The 15,909-nt window shown below is 37.6% G+C and overlaps 1 protein-coding gene and 1 pseudogene across 1 annotated transcript in view; one reads left to right on the forward strand and one right to left on the reverse strand.

The window, feature by feature from the left end:
• The window catches only part of PCED1B (PC-esterase domain containing 1B), a 214,127-nt gene that overhangs the window by 96,495 nt on the left and 101,723 nt on the right, over positions 1 to 15,909 (forward strand). Inside the window, 1 exon segment of the mRNA XM_033118000.1 lies at positions 12,636 to 12,712. The gene's annotated coding sequence lies outside the window, so the exon portion shown is untranslated.
• The window catches only part of LOC117028795 (RNA transcription, translation and transport factor protein-like), a 49,959-nt pseudogene that overhangs the window by 8,915 nt on the left and 25,135 nt on the right, over positions 1 to 15,909 (reverse strand).

The following is a 15,909-nucleotide window of genomic DNA, read 5'->3' on the forward strand; positions in this document are numbered from 1 at the left end:
TCAAAGTAGTATTTTTCATTGACTCAATTATATTTATTAAAACTACTGGACATTTAAATTCCTCTTCTCTAAATCTCCTTTGCTGGAAAGGCACTGGGAATCTTAGTTCTATTTTCACAACAAAATGTGCTTGTTTTTATTTGTTTGTTTGTTTATTATATCTGGGGGAAAGCTGAATGGTGGGCTCTCCAGACAGGGTCACCTTGATAACATCAATGGACCAGCTTGGCAGGTCCAGAAACTTGATATTTTTGGTGTCCCAGAGCTAACTTGATACATGTAGAATGATTTATAATATAAACCATAATACCTACCTATCAATTTAAAGTGAAAATCAGGTGGATCAGAAGGTGATATCGACCTAGTCATATTCTCTGCCTATCAGAAAGCTTTGGGAAGCCACATTTATAATCATACATGTTTGTTGAGTGGGGAATAATCGAGAAGAGTCCATAATTTGTTGAGTTTAATGTTTAGTGGTATTAAGCTATTATAGCATGACAAATCCATTGCCACAAAAGAGGTGTGTCTGCCAATAAGACCACATATTCAGGATGGCTGGATATGGCACTGTCATTCCTGGGCAGAAGATGCCAAGCATTTAATCAGTGAAATCTTTAAGTTACACAAAAAATACAGTGTCATCAGGATTCTGCCCCAATCGGAAAATTACTCTTTCTATTAAAGACAATCTCTCCCTCTTCCTTCATCAGTACAATATCAGAGAATTCAAACGCAGAACAACCTCATAAATAAGGTAGACGGTGATCAGGCAGAAGGGAAGCAGATGGACAAAGAACACAGAACTCTTATCAGAAAGAGACATCAAAAAGCTGCGGAGCCCCCTGGCGAGAAACGCCAGTTCTGAGAAGCAGGCATTTTGCAGAACCTCAATAAAACATAATGATAAATATATATATAGTAAAAGAAAACTGAACAATTACATAAGCATAAATTGAGTTCTGTCTAACCATTCTGATGGAAAAAAAAATTTCCACCAAAGACAGTCATGATACAAGAATATGTAGCCTGCACAGAAGAGGATAGCAGAACAAGGGCAATGTCACCCCAATCAAGGAACAGAGCATTTACTAGCACTCCAAAGATCCCGTGTCCCCTTCCAGTCACTAACCTCCCAATGGTAACCACCCAAAAATGTTATGCCTCCTGACTTCTAACAACATAGATTAGTTCAGTCTATTTTTATACTTTATGTAATTGAAATATATACTCTTTGTGTCTGGCTTCTATTGCTCAACTTTATTCTTGAGCAATTCATCTATATTTTTTCATGTAGTTGTAGATCATTCTCACTGCTATATAGTATTCTACTGTGTGACTATAGCACAATTTATTTAGTAATTTTGTTGTTGATGTTCATATGGGTAGTTTCCAATTTTTGTCTATTACAAGTATCATGTACTTTGTCTATTACAATTTGCCATGAACATTCTAATACATGTATTTTGAAGAACATATTACACATTTCTATTGGATGTATACCTAGGAATGTATTTGCCGGGTCACATGTTATGCACATATTCGACTTTAGGAGTAACAGCCAGTTTTGTAAAGTGGTTGTACCAATTTTTTCTCTCAAAAGAAATATGTGAGCATTCCTATTCCTCCACATCCTTGTCAGCACCTAATCTTTTCCATCTTTTTTATCTTAACAATTTTGGTGGGTAGGTAGTGGTATTCCATTGTGCTTTTAATTTGCATTTTCCTGATAACTACAGTAGCCGCCCCCACACCATCCGTGGTTTTGCTTTCCGCAGTTTCAGTCACCTGCTGTCAACTGTGGTCTGAAAATATTAAATGGAAGATTCCAGAAGTAAGCGATTCATAACTTGTAGGTTGTGAGCCATTCTGAGTAGCGTGATGAAATCTCAGGATGTTCATCCACTCTGTCCTGCTGGGACGTGAATCATCCCTTTGTCTAGCATCTCTATGCTGTACATGCTCCCCGCTTCATAGTCACTTAGCAGCTATCTTGGTTATCAGATTAACTGTCACAGTGTCACAATGCTTGTGTTCAGGTAACCCTTATTTCACTTAATAACGTCTCTAAAGCGCAAGAGTAGTGATGCTAGCAATTCAGATATGCCAAAGAGAAGCTGTAAAGTGCTTTCTTGAAGTGAAAAGGTGAATGCTCTCAAGTTAATAATAATAATAATAATAAATCATATGCTGATGTTGCTAAGATCTCCCGTGAGAATGGATCTGTGAAATTGTGAAGAAGGAAAAAGAAATTCAAGCTAGTTTTGCTGTCGCACCTCAGAGTGCAAAAATTATGGCAACAGTGTGTGGTAGTGCCTAGTTAAGATGGAAAGGCATCAAAATTGTGGGTGGGAGACAGAAACAGAAAATGTACTTATATGTACTATCCACGATTTCAGGTATCCCCTGGGGTCTTGGAATATATCACCCACAGATAATGGGGAACAACTGTAATAAACCTGGGCAATTTTCATATGTTTATTGGCCATTTACATATCCTCTTTTATGAATCTTTTGCCCACTTTGCTGTTGAGCTGTCTTTTTCTTACTGATTTGTAGGAGTTCTTTATATTCTGGAATTGTGTGGGGTTCTTTTTATCATATATATTATGTGTGTATAAATACACATACTTAGCATATCACATTTTTTTCTTTTATATTTGTTCCTTTTTATTTCCTATTTAAAAAAGCATTGCCTGTTTCTAAGGTCATGAAGACCTTTTTCTCTAAAAGCTTTATTGTTTTACATCTCAATGTTTGCTGTAGTCCGAATGTTTGTGCCCCCCTCCAAATTCGTATGTTGAAATCCTGACCCCTAAGGTGATGGTATTAGGAAATGGGGTATTTGGGAGATGATTAATTCATAAGGGCAGAACCCTCATGAATGAGATCAGGGTCCAGAGAGATTCCTCATCCTCTATTACGTGAGGACACAGCAAGAAGCAGGCCCCCACCAGACACCAATGTTTATGGTATTTTTGTTATAGAAGCCCAAATGGACTAAGACATACTTGGAATTGATTGTTGTGTATAATGTGAGGTAGAAGTCAATATACATTTTTTTTCATATGGATATCCAATTGGCCCTGCACAATTTATTGACAAGACCACTTCCTACCGCATTGTATGTTCACTCACGTCATAAATCATGTGATTCTATCTGTGTGGGTCTATTCCATTGGACAGTTATCTGTTCTTGCACAGATACCACATGGTTTTGATTACCATAGCTTTATAATAATAGTTTCTAATATTTCATAGTGTTAGGTCTTCCATATTTGTTTTTCTTCAAGAATACTTTTACTATTCTTGGCCTTTTGCATTTCCATATGAATTGGAGAATTGACTGTAAATTTTTGGTTAAAAAGAAAAACACAAAACTACGGCTTGAATTTTGGTTGAGAGTGCATAGAAGTATGTATTAATTTGGAGAGAACTTACATCTTTACAATACTGAATCATTCAATCTATAACAATATGTATTCTTTTATTTGTATGGCTCTTTTTTTTCTTAAATAATATTTTGTAATTTTCAGTTAAAGGTCTTGCACATCGTTAATTCAATTTATTTCTGGGTGTTTGAGGAGTGGGTGTTATTGTAAATATGTTTTATTTTCTATTGCTTATTGCCAGTGTATACAAATATGACTCGTGTCATAGTCAGCTCAGACTGCTATAGCAAAATACCATAAACTGGGTGACTTATAAACAACAGAAATTTGTACCTCAGAGCTCTGGATTCTGGGAAACCCAAGATCAAGGTGCGGTAGAATAGGTGTCTGGTAAGTACCCTCTTCCTCATTCATAGACAGTGGCTTTTCACTGAGTTCTTACCTGGTGGTGATGGATCTCTCTGAAGCAGTAATCCCATTCACGAGAGCGCCACCCTCATGAATTAATCATCTCCCAAGTGCCCTATTTCCTAATGCCATCACCTTGGGGATTAGGATTTCAAAATATGAATTATGGACAGGACACAAACATTCAGTCTATGGCAACTAATTTTAGTACGTTGATTTTATATCCAGTGTCATTCCTATATACTCTTATTAATTCTAAGAATTTATTTATATAGACTGTTTAGAAATTTTCTATGTGCACAATCTTATTATCTGGAAATGACAGTTTTATTTCTTTCTCTTGCCTTTTGCACTGGCTGAACCTCCAGTTACAGTGTTGAACAGACATGATTACAGTGGCCATTCTTGACTCAGTCCCAATATTAAGAGGACATTTTCAATATTCTACCATTGAGAATGATGTTTGCTGTGAGCATTTCGTAGATATTCTTTATCACATTAAGGAAGTTCTATTCTTAGTGGGCTAAAAGTTTTCATCACAAGTGAATGTTGAATTTATCAAATATTTTTTCTGCATTTGACATGATCGTGTGACTTGACTCCTTTTTCTGTGAAGGTGATGTACTAGTTATGATTTCTGAATGTTAAATCATGCTCACACACACAGATTAAACTGTTCTCAGTTTACTGTATCACTGGATTTGATTTCCTAATATTTTGTTAAGAATTTTTTAATAATGTTATTTAAAAGGTAGATTTGCAATTTTCTTTCTCAGAAAGCTTGTCAGAGTTTTTAAATCATGTTTATGCTGTTTTCATTTTTTATAAAAGTCTGGGAAGCTGTGCTTCTGTTTCTATCTTCTTGAAGAATTATATAAGACAGGTGTTATTTTTCCTTAACTATTTGGGAGATTTCATTGATAAGCAATATGGGCCTGGGCTTTTCTTTGGGGAAAGACTTGTAAATAATGGGTTCAATTTTTTTAATACATACAGAACTATTCATATTTTCTTATCTTGTTCTGTCAGCTTTGGTAATTTTTGTTTTTCAAAGAATTTGTCCATTTCATCCAAATTGTCAAATTTATCTTTATAAAGTTGTTTTTAGAATAGTTTTATTGTATAATATATAGTGATAGCCTCTCTTTAATTGCTCTTGTTACTGATTTGTGTTTTTTCTACTTTTTTTTATGACTCTTATTAGGATTTTATCAATTTTGTTAATCTTTTCAAAGAACGAACTTTGGGCTTATTGATTTTCTCTATTATATGTTCAGTTTTTATTTTCTTGATTTCAACTTTTATCTTTATTATTTATCTTTTTAGGTTTAATAGCTTCTCTTTTTCTACCTTCTTAAAAGCAACACTTAAATTGTTGATTTTTAGACTTTTTTTCTTTTCTAATATATGCATTTTAGGCTGTACATTTCCTTCTAAGCATTATTTCAGTTTTTTTCTCCTAAGTTTTGAAATGTATTTTTTAATTATTCAGTTTAAAATACTTTCTAATTTTGGTTTTTTTCTTTATCTCATGGATTATTTAGAATGTATTGTTTAATTTTTAGGCAATTGGGGTTTTTTCCTATTTTCATTGTTGATCTCTAGCTTAATTCCATGGTGGTCAGAGAAGTTATTCTGAAAGATTTCAATATTTTGAAATTGTTGAGACTTTCTTTGTATTACAATATTTTGATTTTAATAAATGTTCCAGGTACACTTGAAATAAATGTGAGTTGGTCATTAGTAGGTGCAATTTTACATGCATAGTGGTTAGATCAGGTTTGTTAACTGTGCTGTTAATATATTCTATATCCTTACTGATTTTTAAATTTTTCACTTGTTCTGCCAACTGTTGGGAAAGATATCTTAATGCTTCCCACTGTAATTGTTGATTTGTATATTTTTCCTTTATTTCTATCCATTTTGTTTCTTTAGTTTATTTTAAAGCAATGCCATTGGGTGCGTAGAGATTTAGGATTGTAATATCTTCTTATTGAATTGACCCATTTATAGTTTTGAGCCGTCTCTTTTTATCTCCAATAATATTTCTTGCGCTAAAGTTCACGCTTGATATTGATAGAATTACACAAGCTTTTTTGTTGTTGTTAGTGTTTGCATGGTATATTTGTCTTTTCTTTCACATTAAACATTTATTTCTCATTATTTTTAAATCATAGTTGTTTTTTATTTAGCCTCATAATCATGGTCATTTACTTCAAATTTAGTTCACTTATATTCAATGTAATTACTGACATAATGGGTTTTTAGCTACCACTTTATTTTTCATTTTCTTATTAGGCTCTTCTTTTATATTCCTTTTGTTTTCCTTTTGTTTTATGTTCCCTTTTTCCACCTTTCTTGCCCTTTTTAGATTATTCACAAATTTTTTATTATGGAATGTTTTTATTTTAATAACTTGCAAACTATACATTAATTTCTTATTCTGTTTGTTAGCCTAAAGATGACAACATATAGCCTTGGCTTATTTGTACAAATTACTATATTTCCCACTCCTGATATTATTAGACCCTTAAACAGTTTAAACTGTTTATCACTCCTGATTTTTGTGTTTTTCTTCCTTTGTGTTTTAGTTCTACATAGTTTTTATACTACAACGGACATTACAATTATTGTTTTGTACAGTCAATAATAATTTATAAATATCCATATACTTACCCTTTCTAATGTTTTTCATTCCTTCCTGAATTTTTTAGAAAATAAACTTGCAACACGGTCACTATGGAAGTTAAGTATGCAGTTTAAATACATTTGAGATGGAATTTTGATTTTAAAAAAGCACCAAAAATAGATTGTAAGTTTATGTAAGACAAGTTCAGTATAGATGTCAGGCAATAATATTGATTGTTTTTAATAAAGTTCTGAATTTACTCAGTCAAATTCAAACACTGAATGGTATTTTGCAGTTTTCAAAGAACATTAACATCAGCCCTCAGTTGATCCTGTTAATAACTTGATGGATAAACCAAAAAAGACAAAGGAGTAGTGATCAAGGGAGGAAAGGGACTTGCCCTCATTCACACACCTTACACTGAACTCCAGTCCCCTGACGCCTAGTTCAATCCTCCGACAATCTGTATCAACTAAAAGTACCTAACACAACTCTTGTGTCTATAAAGATAAATGTGCCTGTAGAAAATACATCCCTCAATATACGGAGTTTAATTAAAACATAAATGATCACCTTTTTCCTTCTTTTGATAACTCCTTATCATTAGATTTTTAAAAATCAAAACACACATAAACGTCTGCCTGTAGCAAACAAAGTAAGTTTTCTCTCAACTGGAAGCTCACATTAAAGCCATGCATAAGTGGGGAAGATAAAGGGAGACTGATAAATACAATGTTTATTTTAGTCTTTCTGCTTAGTTTTTCTTTTCAGGCACTGGACTGTACTTAGTTTTCAGAGCCAGAAATGATGACTGTTTATGTATCTAAATTTATTAATACTCTGCTCTTAGAAATTTTTAGGTACAATAGATTCCAAGAGTATTTTGGGAACTTCTCACTGGTGAAATCTAGATTGTATTCAGCGGAAAGCCAACAAACACATGCCATAAAAAGCCATTAATAATATAAACTTTTGGCAAATATCACACTCTTCTCATCTAGCATACAAGTGAGGCAAAGCAGGTGCTTAGTAAGGGTAATGAATGAATGAATGAATGAATAAATTAAAAGTACCTCAGTATGTAGCTCTATCTTCTCATTTTACCCAAAGTACTGACACAAAGCCAAGGAGGACTGTGTTTGGAGCATGGATAATAATTTTGTTTCCGATTCTCCATCTTTTTTCTCCCTCTACTACCAATTTAACAGAAAGTAAACCGCTCTTCCGATGATGCCATGGCAGATGGAGTCCTGCCCCTCTCCAAGTAAGGCTTGCCCACTGCCACACTGTGAGGAGAAAGCGTTCGGTTTGGGGTGGTAGTTGACATGCTTTGTGCTACCTCCCCAGTTCCTATCTCTGAGAATGTCTGCTGTTCACAGTCTGCTATAAAGGATAGACCTAAGAGGCCCTGACGCCACCCCATGTGCACTTCACCCCATTCTGAATAGACCAGGAACAGACTCGTGGGCAACAGATAGACTCTCAAGAATTTGAGCCAAATTGCAGAAACTACAATCCGTGGTTGTGGACTACGAGAGCTCACATGCAGTGGGGCAGAGTGCACACCAAAGTCAAGTACAACCAAGGTTGCGTGAGAACAAAATTATAAATAATCAGAGGAAGCCAAGTCTACAGAGAAAAGACATTAGACATGCTTAAAAAGGCAAGAAGAGTCCAAAGAGAAAGAGTGAAAGAACGAGAGAAAGAATCAGAGTCAGAACAACACGAACCGACTTGGGTTTCTGACTTTCTAGTTCCCAGCTTCAGCCTCTGTGAAGTCCGTCAGGACTTTGTTTCCTGCTGCTGGGCCTCTGTAGGATCTTTACAGTTAACTCCCCTTTTTAATTTGGGTCAATTCCAATGAGATTTGATTTCTTGAAACCAACAATCTCTTGACTAACGGGTTTCTCTTCTCCCCTAGACACCCAGTGATTTGGTGTGGCCCTTCTCTCTCCTGGGAGGAAAGAAAGTGATCTGAAAAACTGTCACACTAGCGAACACTTGGTTTGTTGACTTTTCCAGTAACATTTTAGAAAAGCACTGCTATGAGAAAGCAACATTAGATACTAAGAAGTAACAGTTCATGATACCATTTTTAGCATCTGTTGGAATATATTTTAGGAGGAGTTTTCCCAGAGTACCTTCCATAGCTGACCACTTACTCTGCCTAAAAGGGCTACTTATCATTACACATAAACCTTTCTCTGTACCCCCACACTCCACACACACCATATCAACTCTTCTACTAAACTGTAAATGTCTTGAAAACATGGCTTATGTCTCCACCATCATTGCATACTTAGCACGTTACTACAGTGTCTAACAACTGTAGCATTCATTTGAATGGATATACACCATATATGTAATTTGAACAAATGTTCTTTCTCCACCTCTCATGAATATTTTGAGAATGTGGGGGCCTGATATTCAGATATCACCTTTTCAGAAACCCTCCTTTTCCCTTTACCACTCTTTCTGGACTTTCATGCACCTTTGGACTTGCTCTGCTAGAATTGTTTAAAGAGCATGAGGAAGAGAGGAAAGCAGTATAGCCTTTACTTAGGCCAGAAAAAGAAGACTTAGCAATGACCCAGTTGCATTCATAAAGTGGTGATTATAGGCAATTGAAAGGGATTTTCTGAGCCAGCACCTCCCATCGGATCACTCCCATCATTGACCCGCAAATCCACAAGCTCACATCCATTACATGCCAGTCAGAAAACTGACTTTCTGATGAAGACACAGCAGGCATACAGCACATTTGCACCAACGCAGGTGTTAAGTGTATAAACCCCACCTCCAAAGTGCTACACTGTGCAATGTTTAACTATTTTCTTGGAAAAGAGGCCATTCTCACAGATTTGATTTAAGTCCAGGGAGGGGATTTAAATAGAAACTCTCAAATACAGGACTATTCATATTGTTTTAGAAAAATTATTTTCATGCAGAAAGGACTGCTTTTTTGAGAGACTACCGTTAACTTTTTATTTCCCTTTTCTACGTCATTAAAGGCAAGAATAATATTCAGAACACTCAAATGTCATATATGGAAATAAAAGAAAATTATGTTTTGAGCATGTTTGGTTCTCTAGCATAGTACATACTTGTCTTTTCTGGTACAATAGCATAATTTATTTTCTGAACATTTGAATTTTTATAGAATGAATCAGTGTTAATGTAGAAACCAGCTGAATCATCCATCCATCAATCAGATACTTATTTATCTTTTTCTACTATGTGTTTGTCATCTTACTAAAAAAGATACTTGGAATTTTTTTATTTGAAGTACTTTTCCCCTTTGATTGTTTTGTTTGGTTTACAAGTAATGTGGTAAAGCTATCATTAACTGTGTGTTTGTTCAAATTCATGTTCATAATATTGAGTCAGAAACTTGAGTCATGTGCAGTACAACAGTATCTCAAATTTGATGACTTTCATACAAGAGATAAAAAAAAATCCAGAAAGGGTAGGATAGAAAGGAAATCTTTTCTGGCCCCAAGAAAGGCCAATTATACTTTAGATTATAGTGATAAATCAGTAAGAACTCTTAGTGATTTGACTAAGAGTTGACTTTGATTGTTACTTAATTATCTTGTTTCAATAAATCTGAAGAATCTAGTTATCCCATCTTAAATATAATCACCTAGGATATTGAGTTCACTTTAATATATTAATTTGTTGGGCACATATTTTATTATATGTTCCAGATGGCTCCAGAGAAAAGAAATGCAGCTTAAAAAGATCAAAATATCACTTGGAACCAAACTATGATTTTAGTGGGGAAAACATTGGCCTGAATGCTAGTCACTGAGAACAGAATGCTAGTCACTGTAGTATTACCAATGAATTGAATAGCTCTGTTATTTATTTGACTTTCTTGTATCTCAGTTTCCCCTTTAGTAAAATGAGATTCTTCCCGTGACTGAAATCTCATTCTAAGAGTCACTGACCTTTTATCATTTAACTTTTGACCCAAACTTATCACACTAAATCTTCCTAATTATTATGCATTTAACAATCCACTGTTCAGTAGCCATCATATAGTAAATGCAACAATTATTATTAGCTGCCTAATATTTCCCATTCTAACTGTATAAATGGAGAAAACTATGAATTAAAAAGAAGATTTGGGTTTATTATGCATAATTTCTAAGGAAAAAACTCAGAGAAATAATTTGTTGTAGACAATAGCTTCTATCTAAACACACTATGCTATTGACTACCAGATAATTCCCTAGAAACTAAATTGCTCTTACCAAATTATCTTCATAATATATCCATATGGTAGACTCATGGACTACCTGCTCACTAAAACACATGGTCTACCAAAATCGTATTTTAACATTATTAGCTTTTAAATATTAGAAATGATTTCAATACTTGGAAAAGTCTGGTGAGCATGATTATATGTGGAGATTTTCAAATAGAACGTCTGAGGGGATATAAGTAGATTATATTCCCTATATAGTAACTCATTTTTACAATGTTTTACCGTTTTTGTGCAGTTTCACATCCTGTCTTGTAATAATAGTAATAAATGATCCAAAGGTAATCGATTATTTTACCTCTTCCCCTACCCACTCTGACCAGGACTGCATTGTACCATTTGTAAACATCACAAGTCTGTAAGTCATCTTTGTGATGTCAGGAGGGAATTCAAGGTTTCCTTTCAGGGCCAATGCATTGGAATATTTGGTTGAACCATAAAATTGCTATTACTGGTCAGAAATTATTGACTTGTGGCGGTGTCATATGGCTCAAGCTAAAGAGCCTTGAGTTTGAATTCCAGCCCTGAAAAGTTGCTGGTTTGTGAAATGGGAACAACACCTACTTTGTAGGATTGATGTGAGGTTCAACCATGACATGTAGAAGTACTATGTCTGGCAATAGTACAGTGCAACAAATAGTTAATACAATATTGTTATCAATGTAAGTAACTTACAGAGTTTCTTCACTCTCTGTTTAGCGATTTCGGCATATATGGCAAAGATGACGGTTGCTATGATTGAGAGAAATGGAAAATATTTGTTAGGCAAGCATAATTTTTAAAGCCCCAGTAGCTTTAAAGGCCTTCCACTCCTGTCCTGTATGTGCTGGTATGTCCTAGTAAGGTCACAGATAAAGTTTGATACATACTTGGTAGAGTATCTAAATAGGAAATGTACTGAGGCAAATCAAGAGCAGAGTATATATTAAAAACCAGAAATCAAAGCACTGAGAAAACATTCTGAACTTTTGGCAGAGGATTGGGACTGCCTGAATCCCCATGACTCTTTGAGTTATTAATAGTGACTCATTTTGCCATATTTCGGGCCGTTACATATTTATATATCAAGCAGTGTTTGTGAGGCTTTCAAGGCTCGATGGCTTTTTTAAAAATGTGTTACTCTGGCATAGAGCAGGGCAATGTGGATGCCATTTTGTCATTTGTGTAGCACCTACCCCACTGCACTCATTAAATGCTAAGGAAAGAAGGGGGCTTGCAGCCTTGCCTGGAACGTGGCTCCCATCTGCTTTGCCAGAAGCCATGATGAAGTCACAAGTTGCACAACAGTAGTAATTCGCAGCTATTTATGACCATTTTAATAGCAAAGCTCAAGATTAGAAGGCTGTGTTTACATGCTGTGCAGCAGAATGGTTCCATGAATCATTCCCACAGTAACTTTTGGTCAAACCAATCAACCAATTAATGAAAAACCAACCAGTTGGTCCTGAAGCTGTGATAAATAGGTCTCCAAGTTAGCCTCTACTTTCCTGACACTCCTCCACAAATGAGGCCGAACTGACTCTCGCCCTCAGGCACACAGCCCCCACTCCCCATCCTCTCTGCAAGCCACAGCCCTGCACCACTCTTTCCACCCACACTCAAAACCCTAGGACACCAGGTAAGTCAAAGGAACTTTGGAAACTCCTGAAGAGCACCTGTGAACATAATTACAAAAACATGTTTATTTTTAGCACATGTTTGTTTTCTCATTGTCATTGCTCCATTTTGTGACTTCATTTAGTGATCCTATAGCACATTGGCGAGAGATCAGTAAAACACTTTCATTTGTCCATTCAAACGGACTTGAGGTTTGAGTTAATTATCACTTCCTGACAGACTGAAGGTCAGACTATTTCCTTTTGTTTCACATGGCAGTTAATCCCCTCATTAAGGGTGATGGAAAATGAATAATTAAACTTATGCCATTTTCATATTTCAGATAATAAGAGGAGCTGAGATCCTAGAGATATCATATGAGAAGACAGGAAATTGTTGAAGACTACGTCCTGCAAACACGTGAGTTTCTTTCCTTTGGTCTCGTAGTAAAGAAGGTACAGCTAAAGGTCTTCCGCTAAGTTAAGACAAAATAATTTAAGAATGGAAAGAGCTCCTGGGCTCCTCTGTGCCACTCACTGGCTGTGTGACTTGGGGAAAGGCAGCTGACCTTTTCCCGTGAAAGGTTTCCTTATTTGTAAAATGGAGATGATAATAACCAAGTTAGAGAATTGTCTGGGTTAACTTAACTCACTTTGTGGGTCACTTTGATCCATTAGGTGAGTATCAAGTTACATTGTGGTAGGCCCTGGAGACAAAACACCCAAGTAGCCATTCCTCTAGGGCCTTAGGGAATTCAGCTTTTAGCCATCCTCTTCTAATTACTCTAAAAAGGTGGGTTTTTTTTGGAGGGTGGAGGTAGTAGAAAGGTACAATGAATGGTACCCAGAAGAGCTCACCTGGTGAGGGGCGGTGCCTCTGCCCTTCCCATGGTTCCCCATCTCACTGGAAACTGCTCACCCGACACCTGCCAGTCCTGTTCTGTTGAGACTAGTGAGGGGGCCCCCTTTGTACTGTGACTCCTGTGTCACCTGACTGTGTTTGAGGAGGACCTAAAGCTCGTGCTGACTGAAAATGGGCTCAGCCTTGCTAAGGAACTCCCAGCCCCCTAAGAGAATACCTTCGAATCTAATGTGGTCATTTCTTTTGCTGTGCCAGGCAGTGCACTGTACAGAGTAGGGATAGCGTTCCGCCAGATGCAAAGTTCAGGAAACTCGATGGAGGAAGGGTTATCTCAGCTGGGTTTTAAAAGACCAGTAGCATTCAGATTGCCAGAGAGAAGGAGGGATGATGTTCCAAGTCAGTGTGGAGGACGAGCGAAGTGGGAAGGGTCTGGGATGAGCCCGGAATAGGGAGTCTCCCCAACAGCTGGACCATTGGCTGTGTGAGGGAGCGATGGGAGCTGGGCTTCTCAGATAGGGTTGAGTGAAGGCCTTAGACTTTATCTTGCCGTCAGTACAGACATTGGAGGGTGGAGGCGGGGTTTTTAGGGGAAAAAGTGTATGCTGTGCCTAGGGAATCAGTGGGAGGAGCCTACAGTTGAAGGTAATGGAGACTTGGGAATAAAAAAGGAAAATCAGAGGCACTAGGGTGGCTATATGAGTACATGCATTGATTATATGCAAAGGAGGTGGAAACTATGGCTCAAAACTGAATTTTAAATTCTATTTTCTCAGTGCTTTATCCAAACTGTCATTTACTAAATCCTAATTGGATTTTTGTGGGGGAAATAGTTCCTCCTTTAAAAAATGGTCTGGTAAGTAGCAGCTTTAAAAATGCTTCTGAAGGAAAAGAGGTCACAGGGTAAAGTGAGTGGAGCATGAGTGACTGAGTGACAAAGCGCTGGTTATCTTTCAAAAGAACACACCCATGAGCTGATACTGTGACAGATGCTATCTCATAGCTAGTTTGTTCCCTCATCAATATTGGAAAATACTTTCTACATCTTCCCATAAAGTGTAGAAAAATATCTTAATAATGATGCCATTATCATTTTTAATTGAAAAACTTATGTGAAAGTTAGGAAATTCTATCTGGAAGAGTACTTAGCAATCCTTTCATCCTTTTACAGAAGGGGAAATAGGACAATGGAGTGAATAACCCACCCAAAGCCTCCCAGCCTGTGTGTGCCAGACCCATTGCTAGAAGGTAGCTGCTTTACCTCCTGGGCTGGGGCTCTTTCTGCTTTGCCACAAGAATCCCCCAAGACCCTTTTATTGCTAACATAGAAGAGTCAATACTTTCCATTTCCTTTTTTCTAAAATCAGGAACGGTTTTATTGGATGAAGTCCTCACATTTCTCCTTACTGCATAGTTTTTTCTTGTTTATGGAATTATATGAGTAACGGTGAGGTAGGTAATCCTTTTGTTGAAGGTACCCTAACCAAGGGGGGCAAGTTGCATAGAGGGAAGGGAAGTGGCTGTGCAAAGGAAAGTACTCTGTCCAGACCACGCACCTGGGGTTTAAAGTAGGGCGATTTCACGCATTGTCAGCAGACCGCTGGCTCTGTACTCACCTGTGCGCAGGTGGACTGTCATCCAGGCCTCTGAGCACAGGCATGGAGCTGCCTGCCAGGGAATCGCAGGGGTCACTCACTGGCCCTCCCCTCTGTGTGAGTCTCTTCTCCTTTCTCAAAGGGGTTCTAAGATTATTCTAGTACCAATTCCAACGGGGGCAGAGTTCTCCACACCACCCACCAATTCTCTGATGCCTGCTGGGTATCCTACAATTCCACTTCGTTCTGACAGTATCTACCTAGAGAGAGCATCAGACCCCATGGTGAAGGACTCATCACAAGACTGCCTCCCTCCTCCATGCCGAACGCCAATCACAAGTCCTGTCAACAGCTGGGCTTCCGACCCACTGACTATAGATCAGAGATTGCAACTAACCCCTCCTCGGGTTTGTTTCGTTTGCTATAACACCTCACAGAACCCGGAGAAACATTTTACTTACTAGAGTATCAGTTTATTATAAAAGGATATAACTCAGGAACAGCCAGATGGAAGAGATGCCCAGGGCAAGGTATGGGGAAAGGGCAAGGAGCTTCCATGATCCTTCTGAGGGCACTTTTCTCCCCTAATCTCCGCACGTTCACCCTCCTGGAAGCTCTCTGAACCCCATACTACTGGAATCGTATGGAGCCATCCTCACGCAGGCATGGTCAGTTATTCACTCCATGTCCAGCCCCTCTCCTCCTCTGGAGGATGGAGGGTGGGGCTGAAAACTCCCAGCTGCTAATCCTGGCGTGGTCTTTCTGGTGACCAGCCCCATCCAACAGCCCACCCACAGTCACCTCAATGGAACAAAGGATGGTCCTAGGCCTCTTATTACTTAGGAATTTACGAGGGTTCTAGGAGCTCTGTGTCAGGGACTAGGGACAAAAATCAAATATATATTTATTATAAATCACAATACCATACGGCCCCTCCCCCCAACCCTGCAGAAGGCTCCGCTTCTTACAGGGCACCCAACAGTCTCCAGTCCCTGTTCTCCACCTTCCCTAGAAAAAGTTTAAAGGAAAAATAAATGTATCCTGTCAGAGCATGTTTCTTTTCTTTTTCCTCCAACCTTGCTCATTTCTCAGGCCCTGCCCGTCATCCAGGTGAAACTGCATTTCCCCACCGTGGGCATCCACACTGCAGAGCTCCGCTGTCTC

The sequence above is a fragment of the Rhinolophus ferrumequinum genome, chromosome 10 (genome assembly GCF_004115265.2).
Source record: "Rhinolophus ferrumequinum isolate MPI-CBG mRhiFer1 chromosome 10, mRhiFer1_v1.p, whole genome shotgun sequence".
NCBI lineage: Eukaryota > Metazoa > Chordata > Mammalia > Chiroptera > Rhinolophidae > Rhinolophus > Rhinolophus ferrumequinum.